This window comes from Dendrobates tinctorius, unplaced genomic scaffold, assembly GCF_039654945.1.
Source record: "Dendrobates tinctorius isolate UK_male_01 unplaced genomic scaffold, ASM3965494v1 ptg000060l, whole genome shotgun sequence".
Lineage (NCBI taxonomy): Eukaryota > Metazoa > Chordata > Amphibia > Anura > Dendrobatidae > Dendrobates > Dendrobates tinctorius.
In genome coordinates this window covers 42,906,603-42,920,136 of record NW_027361728.1, presented here as the reverse complement: position 1 = coordinate 42,920,136, position 13,534 = coordinate 42,906,603, and the positions used below count along the sequence as shown (strand labels likewise).

General features: G+C 41.4%; 1 long non-coding RNA gene across 5 annotated transcripts in view; it reads left to right on the top strand.

Annotated features, from left to right (window-relative positions):
- The window catches only part of LOC141092597 (uncharacterized), a 130,186-nt gene that overhangs the window by 28,859 nt on the left and 87,793 nt on the right, over positions 1-13,534 (top strand). The window lies entirely within an intron of this gene.

Genomic DNA, 13,534 nt, shown 5'->3' with positions numbered 1-13,534 from the left:
CAAGGCCAGGTTTAAATAGGGTGTGCAATCAAGATGAGCCAATAAGGAACTCAGGGTGGAGACCATCAGCAACAACATAGGTACAAGTATTTGGATTAGCATGGAACTGTCCAGCGAGCTGAATAGCTCAGAGGGAAGAGTTGCCATCTGGTAGAGAGAGATATATAAAAACTGGCTTTTATTTTATCAATATTAAAACATAAATGTACAGGTAACCAATAGAAATGTATGGTAGACAGTTTGAATACATCTCTGTCTACATTGGTCTTCGTCGCTGGAGAGTTTTTCCTCCTGTTTGCATCTGATGGTTATGCCCGAGACTGGGATGGCTCCGTTCGATCTCTTTTTACCTAACAAGGTGCACTTGGATGTAGTGAGTTGACTTACTATTTTCCCACTCCTTTTTGTCTCTTTGTTTTATGATAGGTTCACGTTAATAGAGTTCTATATGAAAATATGTGTAAATATACAGTCATATGTTAAAGTTTGGGCACCCCTATTAATGTTAACCTTTTTTCTTTATAACAATTTTGGTTTTTGGAACAGCTATTTCAGTTTCATATATCTAAAACTGATGGACTCAGTTATATTTCTGGATTCAAATGAGGTTTATTGTACTAACAGAAAATGTGCAATCTGCAGTTAAACAAAATTTGACCGGTGCAAAAGTATGGGCACCCATATCATTTTCTTGATTTGAACACTCCTAACTACTTTTTACTGACTTCCTGAAGCACTAAATTGGTTTTGTAACCTCATTGAGCTTTGAACTTCATAGCCAGGTGTATCAAATCATGAGAAACTTTAACATATGACTGTATAGTGATGCTAAATGCCCACTTTTAGTCTATAGTCCCCACATCTTAGGGATTAAAGATGCCAGGGATAATTTCATATTTTAGGCATTTTAAGTGCAAGATTTGTCCTATTAGTGAAAGAGGTATTCTCAAGATGAATCTTCAGGAGCACACCTCTCCCGACCCCCAGCTTCTTGCTTTGCTGGGGATGGTGCACTCATGGAGTTAATAGCGTCAGACCAATAGCATGGTGGCATTGAGGTTACGAATTGTGAACTCTCCCAGCCTGCTAGCAAAGGTAACTATTTCTCTTTAGCATGGGACAAATGAGGGGAGAGGCTGGTCAGTGGAGCGCTCAGTCAGAATGCAACTTTATTTGTTGGTTATATATGGAAGTAGCTACACTTAGTTTGCACCTGTACACATCTGATTTCTGTTTGGAAGTGACGGTCAGTCTCTTGTTATTTGTATACATAGGCTCTCTGACTGAGCACTTCACCCATCCACCTAAGGCAGTTTTAATCATAGCAGGATCCTATCTACCCACATAAATGCAGACTTAAGCCTAGAAAGCCTGGGAGAGGATTCATATTAGATAGTTTCCCAGCAACAAGAATCGCCTTATCGAGGCTGCTGGGTACACGTGAATTGACCAATTTATGTGCTAAGTGTTCTCAACTTTTCCTATTTTCTAGAGCAGTAATGCAATTTATATATCATATATTTCATGTTCTTGTGATAGTGTAGGGTCGGACAGGTTCGCAGGATGCAGTGACGAGACACTAGACGAATGGTGGTTTTTGAAATCACTTTTATATAACTCTAGCCGATGGGCTAGGCTGAACAAAAACAAGAATAAAGTACAACAACAACAACAGTCCACGCAGGGACTCAACAATCTTAACCAAATATAGTTTCACTTAGCCTTCCAGGGACTGCTGGGTTCGGTAGCGTGGCCGCGTTGAGGTCGCTGAGGCGGCTGTCCTGAGGAAAGTGATGTCGGTGGGGGCAACAGGCCCTGAAGAAAATAAAACCGTTGGGGCGCAACAAGCCCTGAAGAAAACGAGGACGTTGGGGCGCAACAAGCCCTGAAGAAAACGAGGACGTTGGGGCGCAACAGGTCCTGAAGAGAACGCTGCCGCTGGGGCGCAACAGGCCCTGAAGGAAACACTGTCGCTGGGGCGCAACAGGTCCTGAAGAGAACGCTGCCGCTGGGGCGCAACAGGCCCTGAAGGAAACACTGTCGCTGGGGCGCAACAGGCCCTGAAGAAAGCAATGCCGTTGGGGCACAACAGGCCCTGAAGAAAGCGCTGCCGCTGGGGTGCAACAGGCCCTGAAGAAAACTCTGCCGCTGGGGTGCAACAGGCCCTGAAGAAAGCAATGCCGTTGGGGCTCAACAGGCCCTGAAGAAAATGATGGAGGTGGCGCGCGGTGATGACGCAGTTCCCCAGAAGGCCTGTAGCCGTCCTTTACCAAGGAGTCCCTTCCTAAGCCAGGGTAGCGAGCCTTTTTCCCCGCCTGTGACAAAGTGACATATCTTGAGGCCGACGATGGCCGGGTCGGCGTGATGGGGGAAGGCTGGGGGGAAGGGCCCAGGTCTCTGTGGCCTGGTTACCGGTACTCACGGCCACAACCTGAGGTATAGTTCCTCTCTCCAAGGTGGGGGTTAGCGGGGATTATTCTCTCAGAACGGGAGCGGGGAGCAGTCTCTGGGCACAGTCTCTCACTTCTCTCTTGTCGGTAAATCGGCCGCTTTCTCCTCACAGGCTCCTCTCGGTGCCCCTGCAAGTCACCCTGCGTCCTGCCTTCACTCCCTCTCTTCCCCAACTGCCACTTCAGCGCGTCCCCTGCTCCTTTTACCCTAGCCCCTCCCCCTGTTGCCCTGACAACCTCAGTCACATGTCTCCCTTTGTAATTCCCCTGTTGTGCTTCCTTCAATAACTCTGATGGCGGTCCCCTTGGTTCTGGCCCAAACACTATATGGGGGTCCTCCTCCCCACACTATAGGGCTTGTGAGGCAGACATATGTGAGGGACGCTATGTGTCCCCCAGGATGAGCTCAGAAGCATATTAGATCCGCTGGAGTGCCTTGTGGTCAGAGCAGTGTGCCTGTGACTCACAAGGTGGGTTAAGTTGAACTTGGTCAAGTTATTTTCACCAAGGAGTTTGTTCAGGAAAACCCGGTATGGGCTTTTACTTTTGAAACGAACTGCAGGAAGGTAGTGGGGTCCGGTCCATTTCCTCTAGTCCAGGTCTTATAAGTGGCCAATGGCCACAGATTGCAGGAAGGAAAAAAAAACCCTGCAGAAAGAGCTTTGGGTGTGTCAGTTCTGGCTTGCACAGACAAAGAGCAGTGGTCTGCAGACCATTACATATTTGAGGCAACACAGGGCCAAACTGAGCCAAAAGGTCTGGCACCCCTTGCACAGGCGGGCAGTGCGGTTGCTCACAGCAACTGGCCACAGACTGTTTTGTTGCTTCCTGGCTGCGATCCGGAGGATACAATGTGTTGTGCAGTATGTGAGGTTTTTTTACATTAAACACACTTTTGTTTTTGAACTTGTTTTGGTCACTGTGTCATCACTGCATGCAACTTTATTTGTTGCTTAGATCTGTGGATGTAGGCTTGCACAAACTCTTCTGTCTCTTCATACAATTACAGACTCGATGTTGAGATCAGGGTTCTCTCATCTGCCATATCTTCACTCCCAGAACTTCTTGTCCAACTTTACGCTGAAGATAGTTCTTTATGATTTTGGTTGTTTATTTGAAGTAATTGTCTTGCAGAATAAATTTGAAGCCAATAAGACACCAAATCTTTTGATACTGCATGGTGGATAATTATATGCTTTTATTTCTCAACATTGATGACACCATTAATCCTTATCAAATTCCCAACTCTAATAGCTCATATACAGCCCCAAATTTCCAAGGAACCTACTCCATACTTCTCTCTTGCCTGAGCCCATTGCATGTACTGCTCTCCAGACCTTCATAAAAAAATCTGCTTTGTGTTCCAGCCAAATATTTAAAATTTTAACTCATGAGTTTAGAGCACCTGCTGCCATTTTCCTGCACTCCGGTTCCTATTTTCTTTCCTTATTAGAGTCACTTGGCTTTGTTTCCACATTTAAAATATGGCTTTTTGGTCTAAATTGTTCGATGAAGATAACTTCTAGCCTAACGTTTCCAGCAGCATATGAGTGTAGCTGGGTCCCAACAGTTGCTGCTAGTTATTTGCTGATTGCCCTGTTGTACATCTTAAACCTTCAAGAGAAGTATAATGTGCCTTTCATCTGCTGCACTAAGTTTGCTTGGCTACCCAATGCATCTTTGATCACCAATTTATTGATGATTCTACAAAAGAGATTAAACACCCCATGTTCTAACATAAGTCTGCTTTGAAATATTTGTGTGGGAGTGACCTTGCTGATGCAACATGCACCTTGTGTCTTGTTACTGTGCTCAGTTTTGTAATGGTATATGACCTGTGATGTGAAATTGTGCTTCACAATCTCCCCTATATAGCAGACCTTGTCTGATCCTCACCCAGTTTTAAACCTCTTACACAGCTGTTTTGGTTTTAGTTAACGACTTAGATTTCAACTTAGATTGGAAAATAATGATCATTACCTCCTGTTTGATATAATTGGTTACTCATTTACCTGACTATATATTCTTTCGAAACAGCAAAATATTTTTATTGAACTATTTATTCTATGTCTCATATATTAGATACTGAGTAGTTGGAAATTTTAAAAATCCTACTTCCATTGTGAATAAAGGCACACAAATTTTAACAATATTATACCTTCACCATATCTCTAGTAGCAGAGGTGCATCAAGATTAGCTGTCTACAAATATCTCAAGGGCTGTCACATTGTAGAAGGATCATCTTTATTCTCATTTTCATAAGGAAAGACTAGAAGCAATGGGATGAAACTGAATGGGAGGAGATACAGATTAGATATTAGAAAAAACTTTTTGACAGTGAAGGTGATCAATGAGTGGAGCAAGCTGCCACGTGAGGTGGTAAGTTCTCCTTCCATGGAAGTCTTCAACCAGAGGCTGGACAGACATCTGGGATGGTTTAGTTAATCCTTCATTGAGCAGGGAGTTGGACCAGATGAACCAGGAGGTCCCTTCCAACTCTACCATTCTATGATTCTATGAAGATTACATGGAATAAGCATTTCTTGCTGGTGTTCTAATTTTCCAAGCTTGTGTGTGTTTTCAGATGATAAAGAAACTGTAACTTTTTTGTCCCCAAAATGTTGTGTCCTAATAAGACTGAAGAGAGAATTTTCAAATATAAATGTAAAAATTCTTAAATGGTCACCATCATTTTAACAAACGTCATATAAATTTATTAATGTTAAGATAACATAAGAAACTTTGTAATATATCTTATCAGAGAACCTGCTTCTTTCTCCACTTATGAGTCACTTCTTCCCATGCCCTCTGCATTGTGATCTAACCATCCACACTAAAAAGAGGCAAGAAGGACTGATCGCTCATAATTTTAGGTTACAGTTTCTATTAAACTTTAAAGAAAGAGGTGGTCTGAAACTAACATTGCTTTAATCATAAATATCTATTTAATGTAATAATTAAATGGGTTTTTTTTAATATTCTTTATGTCATGGTTAGGACATGGTTAATGTCCTGTTCTCACAGGGTTAACTTTTGCAGGCCTCTCTTTGGATCTGGGAGGGGTATTTATACTCACTCCAGACTAGGATTCCCTGTCATCTATACTGTTATTCTGGCTGTGTGTCTGACCCCCCTGGTGTGCGTGTGTACTGCATTGCTTGTTTGATTCCCGTGTATGACCCGGTCTGTCCCCTCACTCTGTACTCCGTCTCTCGTTTTAGTACTATTGTCTTCTCCGGTTCTGACCTCCTGGCTTGGCTATTGTTACTCCGCTACAGTTTGTCCCTATTGTACCGTCCATTGCCTGTTTTGGTTTTCTGATCTATTGCTACGTCCTGACTATTCGCTCTGTCTAACCCTTTGGTACTGTCCTACTATCTCGTGCTTTGACCCGGCTTGATCTGGTTTACGTCCCTGTCTATGCCCCTTGGTAACTTGTCCCATAGTTACCTTTCTTGGAGTTTCCCTGCAGCTCCTAGCTCAAGTCCTGATAGTCTGAAGCACGCATCGTCACCGCTTCTGCCCCGCTCCTCAAGTATCGTTGAGCACTGTTTTTGTACTCAGGACATGCGCACTGGCTCAGTGAGCAAGTGCAGTGCGGTGTTCCTGACACTTTAATTAAAAAGTCCCTACTGGTCTCTCTTTACTCTTACTAACTGCTTTATTTTATTTTTTTATCAACTTTTGGTTTGATGACATTTCATTTGAGAATCCCCAGGGCATGCTGGCATACTCAAACAAGAAGTCATCGGGGGAAGAGGCTGCAACAAGCTCTGTCCCCACACTGAAGCAAAAATTCATCCTTGACATCCATTTCAGAGACTGGACTAGTCTAAGCTCTACTGAACATAAGTCAGATGTCAATTCCGACTTGTGCTTTGTATGAGTTCACTTGCCACTATTCGTTATCCTTTTCAATGTACAGTGACAGTGCGCTCCCTCCTCGGCAATGATGAGAAGTGATTAGCTGGCAAGAGAGCACACTGTCAGTGTGCATTGTTAAAGTAGAGAACCCGATAAGGAGGAAAATCGGAGCCCAGCCCTGCCCCTGAAAAAAGATGTCACTTTTGGGGTGGGGCAAGGCTGGTTTTTGGAAACAGCTGTTTAAAAATTTTAATGAAATTCAATAGTAGTTGATTCAGCTATTCTAACATTGTAGCTCATTTAATTGGCTTTCCTAAGGAATTTTTGGCTTACATTGACACCTTTTCAAAATATCACATTTTAGAAAGTGCAACATTCATATTCAGACTAGGTTTGCTGTAATCTAATTTCAGTTCTGTTTTATATATTTTGGATACTAACCATCAAGTATTTAGGATTCCAAGCCCTAGAAAACCACTTTTCAATGCAATATTGGATGTCAACTCAAAAAGGGTGAATGGATGTTGCCGTATTTGCAATTGGAGATTAGAACCTAAAATTAAATCTCATTGAAACACTGGAAAGACTACTGGGGTGATTGGCTGAAACATGGGCAGTCTTATCTTTGACAGTAAGTCAAATAACATTAATGGGGTTGTCCACTACTTGGACAATCGCTTTTCAATGACTATATTCCCCCTTCTAAAATAAAAACAGCCTGTAGTCTTCTCCAGTGCACGATGCTGTTCCAGCGATTTCAGTCCTGGGTCTTCCAGCGATCTAATGATATTATGTTACGTGAGCTTTTCAGTCAATCAGATGCAACTGTCATTCATAGGAAGTCAGAGCAGCAGCAGTTCTCACTTCTAATGCATTTCAGTTTTGTCCAAAGGAAGTGTAAGTGAATTTAGCGCATTAGGGGCCATTGAGTGGCTGTAGGGCTTACGTGACTAGGGATGAGCAGACCAGTGGAAGTTCAGGTTCATGTACACAACTTGATCTTTAGTCTTCCATGAAGAACACTTCTGGCCAATCTTTTCCAGTAGTAAATGAGTATAGCTGGGTCCAAACGATTTGTGACAGTTTTTTGCTGATGGCAGTATTGTACATCTTAAACCTTCAAGTATGACATGTATTTGATCTGCTGCACTAAGTTTTCTTGGCTACCTAATGCATCTTTGATCACCACCAATTTTTTGATTATTCCATAAATGAATTTGAACAGCCCACCTGGATATCCAAGTCTGTTTTGAAATCTTTGTCAAGGAGAGACCTTGCTGATGCAATACGCACCTTTTGTCTTGTTACTGCCCTCAGTATTGCCATAGTATGTGATATGTGACATGAAATTGTTTTTTACAATCTCACCTTTATAGCAGACTTTGTTCCACACCCAGTTTTTTACGGCTGTGTTGGTTTCAGGTAATGACTTTGTTTCAACCTACTGTTTGGTGGCACATACAAACACACAATGCAAAAATTGATTCATTGTCTTACCTTTTTATCCATTTTTAGGTGTGAATTTAATATTGACCACACCTGTTACTTGCCACAGGTGAGTTTTCGGGCATCACATGCTTGAATCAAAATAGTTTACTCCATTTTTGGAAAGGTGCCAATAATTTTGTCCGGCCCATTTTGGGGTTTTTGTATGAAATTATATCTATTTGCCTTTTTTCTCTTTTTTTGTGTTGTTCAAATACACACAAAGTAAGTAAACATGTGTATACCAAAACATGTGAAATTGCAATAATTTTCTGGGAGAAATATTTCATTTTCTGAAACAATTTTAAGGGTACCATCACTTCTGGTCATGACAGTAGTAATTAAGAAGGTGTTGTTTGAGAAGTGGACAACCTTTTATGATTGATTGAGGTGTGTTGCACAATGGATCACATATTTGAGGAACACTAAAAGAGCTATGACAGAGAACTTATCTAATGCAAGTATCATTTATAACTGTTCACTGGAAGGAATTTAATATTCTTGTAGGGAGTGTATTATAAAAATACTCTAAAATTAAGTTATTACAGCATGAGTTATGTAATTAGTCTTGACTCACGTAGTTATTTTTCTCATTGGTCTAAATTAGAAGAAATAGGTGAGGAGTATGATACTTTCATATTTTATAACCTGACTCCTCGGTTGAGGAAGTATTCTGTGCTCTGATGTCTATATGTTTAGCAGTTTTTCCCCTTTAAGTTAAAAATTGTAATGTTATTTTACGTAAAACTAACAGATTGATTACCCGCTCTTCATGTTTCTTCTTTGAAAAGGCATCAGAGTGGATTTTGTTCATTTCGAAATATTACATCTTGGTGCTTTTACCCTAGTCTAGCCGCACAATTGTGTAAATGGTGTTTTTGAAAAGCTCACAACAGCCTACTCAGGCCTTCTAGTTTTATTGCTGGTTTCTTTACTTTGAACTATATTATGTAGCGTTGTAATAAGGCGGCAGCTGTTCAATAGAAATAATGGGCTGTGAAAAGAAACATTTTAACAACCTCTGAAACCACTTCCCAGCAAAGAACACAAAATAATCACATTTTGGAGGATTCAATCTCGTCAGAAGAACAGATTGGTACTTTGACATAGTGAGCTTTTTATTTTTGCATACTGTTTTATGGCAAGGCATATGAAGGCTCAGCTGGTACGGTGTTGTTCTGTTAGTAATCCTCACACTGAGAGAGGATAAAACTACCCCTAAATGACTCCGACAAATGCAGTTCTGAATCAGAAAGCAGCTAAGTGTGGTGTAGCAGCGAGTCGCTAGCATCCTCGCGGTAGTATTCAGATCTTTTAGCAGAACAGGTGTAGTGTACTTAGCTCAGGAATGCCATGGTTAATTATTCTTGGGTAATGTTATTCTACATAACCATTCAGCAGTGCTGGCAGAACACTCCTTTAGCTTGTTAATGAGGCATTAAGAGTGCTTACAGAACCATTTACTCGACTTTGTTGACAAAAAATGTGAAGGAGACTGATGGAGGTTGTTGCCACTCTCAAAAGGAAAACAGAACTCTTTTACAATTTAGAATATTTTTCCTCAAAACAAGGAGGTGGACAATGGTGGTCTTGTAAAATGTTTTAAATGTGAACTGTGTAAATAGGTCATTCAATAACCATGATGCATTTATAATACCCGTCACCTTTAATAAGGAAATTGACCCTTTTGAGTCCATCACACATAAGGTCAGGGGGGTGACTGCCATCATTTCTCCTCTTCATAGACACACAATTGTGTGCTTTTACTTCTGTATTCCTTTGCTGGACAGCACTCTGTGAGTTTCCTCAGACTGTCAGGATTGTCCTCCGACACTACAATACATGAGAATAGAAATGAGCAAATATATTGAAATGTGTTTTGGGCAGATTTGATTCATGACAATTAAAATTCAGTCTGAGTCGAATTTTCCCTGAAAATATATCTCCATACCCCAAACTATAATAAAATTAGGGCCAGGAAGGGGTTTAAAAACAATAAAATAACACACTTGTATGTTCATGCCTGATCCTTACCTGTCCTGTCACCAGCACGCCACTGCCTAGTCCTCTGCTAACTTCAGATTGGCCTTCTGTCTTCAGTCTCTTTTTATGGGGATGACCGCAATAGAGGATGCCTGTTATGTTGCAACCCATGAGACTACTGGAGCACTAGTCAGTGGCAGAAAATCTAGACCAAAGGCCAATCGGAAGCTAGTAGAGTACCAGATGGGGGACTGTAAAGGAAAGAAAGGTGATGGGCTGGCCCAGGACAGACGAACACAACATTTTATTATTTTTAATCCCATCCTAGACCTATAAAGGGTCCAGCCATCTGGTGGACCACCTTATTGCAGAATTCATGTGAATTAACCCCTCATTAATTCATAATGAATTTGATTTGTTATGAATATATTTCCTCATACACAATGTGTTTTACATTTTAGGTGACAGATGCCTCACTAGCCACAATATTCCCTGTCAACAAAGAAATCTATATGTAACAGCCTCAATTGTATCTTAAAGGGGATGTCTTTTTTAAAGAAATATATACTACTAATATAAATAGAGCTAGCCACTGATAATTATACTAATAACTTACTATTTGTACTTAAAGTAGTAAAGCTCCACTAACTTCACCAGTGGTCCTGGTTCCTGCAGTTTAAGTTACAGTTTATACTTGTTACTGTCATAATCTAGTTCAGGGTTTGTCTCTGATTACTCTCTCGCCGGGATGGTCATGCGGCGGTTAATCTTCCCTGCCTCGTTTTGGGATCTGTCTGGCTATATCAGTCTGCTCTGCAAGCAACGTGAGTTATAGCTCCTGTCTCTGGCTTGAGCAGCTGACCCTGTTATATCCTGACTTGTCCTCTGCCCATTTACCTAGGTCCCACTCTTGTGTTCCCCTGTGACTTTGCTCGTTGTAGTACTCGCTCTCTGTGTTGTGACCCCTTGGTATTTGACTCGGCTTGCACTCTGACCTGTTTGACTGTCTTCCGTCTCTGACTTTCCTGCTCCCGACCGGCTCTGACTTCTCTGGCTTGTTTCTGACCACGTGTATTGCTGTGACCTCTGGTACTTTGTTCCTTTTCTGTTGATGACCCTGATTTTCTGACTACTCTTCCGCCATCTAATGGCTCCTGCCTGCTGCTCTGTGGTTTCACTGTGAATGTACCTGTTTTTCCTTCACCTGCACCCCCTGGTGGAGGTTGTGTGCTACTGAGCTGCAGCAGGCATTACAGTTACTTTAGAGTGTTTTCTATGTCGACATGTCATCAGTATTATGCGTTGGGTGCTGTTTGACTACTCAGTTAAATAGCTAGTCCAGTCTCCTTTTCTGTTATGGCAGATACATAGCCCATGAAACCAAAAGAGGAGTTCTTTTTTCAATTGGACAAGTTTTTAAACACGTGCAAGTGTGACGCATCTTTCTATAGAGTTACTTCTATAAATATATATTCTAAAAACACAAAATATTCTGCCAAGTATGAAGCGCTTTGATCTCATGGAGAAGGCAAAGATACATACTGTAAATCATACACTGCTATATCGTATCTAAAATACTTTGCTAGCTTTCAATCCTTTTTAAATTCCAATTCCAGCGCTGTTTCTGTTGATTTTGAATTGATTAAACTCCTGCTGCATTTGGCACTTATATAACTAGTTGACTGTTTTATCTCACAGACTTAGCTCAAATATCTGATTTTCACTTTATGGGTACATCTGATTGTGCATATATTTGCAGAATTCATGGCTTGCCTATTTTTGGGACTGTAAGAATGTCTTAAAATGAAAGTGCATTTAATCATGTACGCACACAATGTTGCAGTCATACTTTATTGGAACAATCAGGAGACCACAGGGAATAAATTTGCATTCTTTGTGTTAATGAAATTCTGTATTTTGCTTCAATCAACCTGGCATTTGCTAAGTTACTGCTTTTCTACTCTTGAGGTGTCTTGTAAATTTATTATGGGGTGTAAAGACAATATCACAGAAAATCACATTTTAAGTGACATTCTTAAGCAGTTTCTCACTTTTGCAGCAAATCAAACTAAACTGTGATTTCCCAGCAGATATTTAATATCATTTAGAGGTGTTGTCTTAATCTGTGGCAATATTAAGGTACATAAAATATATTTTATATTTAGCAATTAATTTGAGACTGTAGAAAAATGGAAAGAATTATTGCAGTATGTTTGTATGAAGGCAGCTTGAAAGCCCTGTTTGCTTAAAGAGCCACTCCAGCAGATAAGTAAAAATATATTTTTGCAGCATGACTTAAATATTGTGACTAGGGATGAGCGAGCATACTCGTGAGGATTCGGTACTCAGCGAGTAATACGGTACTCGAATCCTCGAGAGTATTTCACTACTCGCCTCGCAATAGCCCTCACAGTCCCTGCACAGTCCCCGCACAGTCTAGCCCGGCCCACCACAGTCCCACACAGCCCAGCACAGTCCCGCACAGTACCTGCAAAGCCCTGCACAGTCTTGCACAGCACGGCACAGTCTTCTCACAGGCCAGCACAGTCCCGCACATCTCAGCACAGTCCCTGCACAGGCCAGCACAGTCCCGCATAGCCTGGCACAGTCCCCACACAGGCCAGCACAGGCCCGCATAGCCTGGCACAGTCTTCGCACAGTCCCATCCCAGTCCATCACAGTCCCCACCCATTAATCGCATTTCCCATAGACTTACATTGGACTCGGTACTCATTACGAGTAGCCGAGTATTAGGAGGTACTCGTAACAAGTACAGTGACTCTGAATACTACAGTGCTCACTCATTCCTAATTGTGACTACTGATGGGTGAACCCCTAGATTTTCAGGTTCGGACAAACATTTTTAAAAAAGTTTAGTTCGGGTACTCGAACCCACACCCCTTTCAGATGAATGGGGGCCAGAACATCCGTTGTTTACCACACTGTCATTTGCATGACAGCACACCAAACACTGCCTCTGATCAGCAATATTATTATTACAAAAACAGCCAGCAGCTGTAGCTGGAGGTAAAGTTTACATCCGGTCACAGGCGTCAGCTGATGTAGTATCCTCATCAGCCTACGCCTGCTGCAGCTAATAGTGGTGTGTATTTTTATTTCAAATAAAGGACTTTATTTTGGGTGTTTATTATGGACAAAATGACTGTAGCGTTAGTACTGGAGAGGTGTCTTAAGGACGCCTCTCCATTACTAACTGCTGGGCTTGATGTCACCTGAAAATATAAAGATGACATCAACCTGACAAATATGAACCCCACTGGCAACTGCCACAGGGCAAATGGGAGGAGCTGGGCAAAGCACCAGAATTAGCGCATCTAGTAGATGCACTTTTCTGGGACGATTGCGGGCTATTTTTAGGCTGGGGAAGCAATTTCCATGTTGTTATAATATAGAAACTAGTTGTATTAGTTGAGTATTATTAGGATGCTTATTACAGTTCACCTTCATTTCCAACCTGTTTCTGTTTTTTATTTTGTTTGTATTCCCTTAAAACATTCTACCTATCTATATGAAGGGTGTTGGTGTTTTGTATGTCATGATAATTGGTGGTTGTGTTGTACATACTGGTGCAGTAACTCATGCCTGAGTCTTAGCTGTAGGCTCAATCTATTACCCATCTCTACAAACCAAGATTGTTAGGACAATTTAATTCACTGTCTTTTAGAAATGTCCAAATTTGAAGGTCAATTACTCTGTTTAGACAGCTTTTTGTTAGGACCCAGTAAAACAT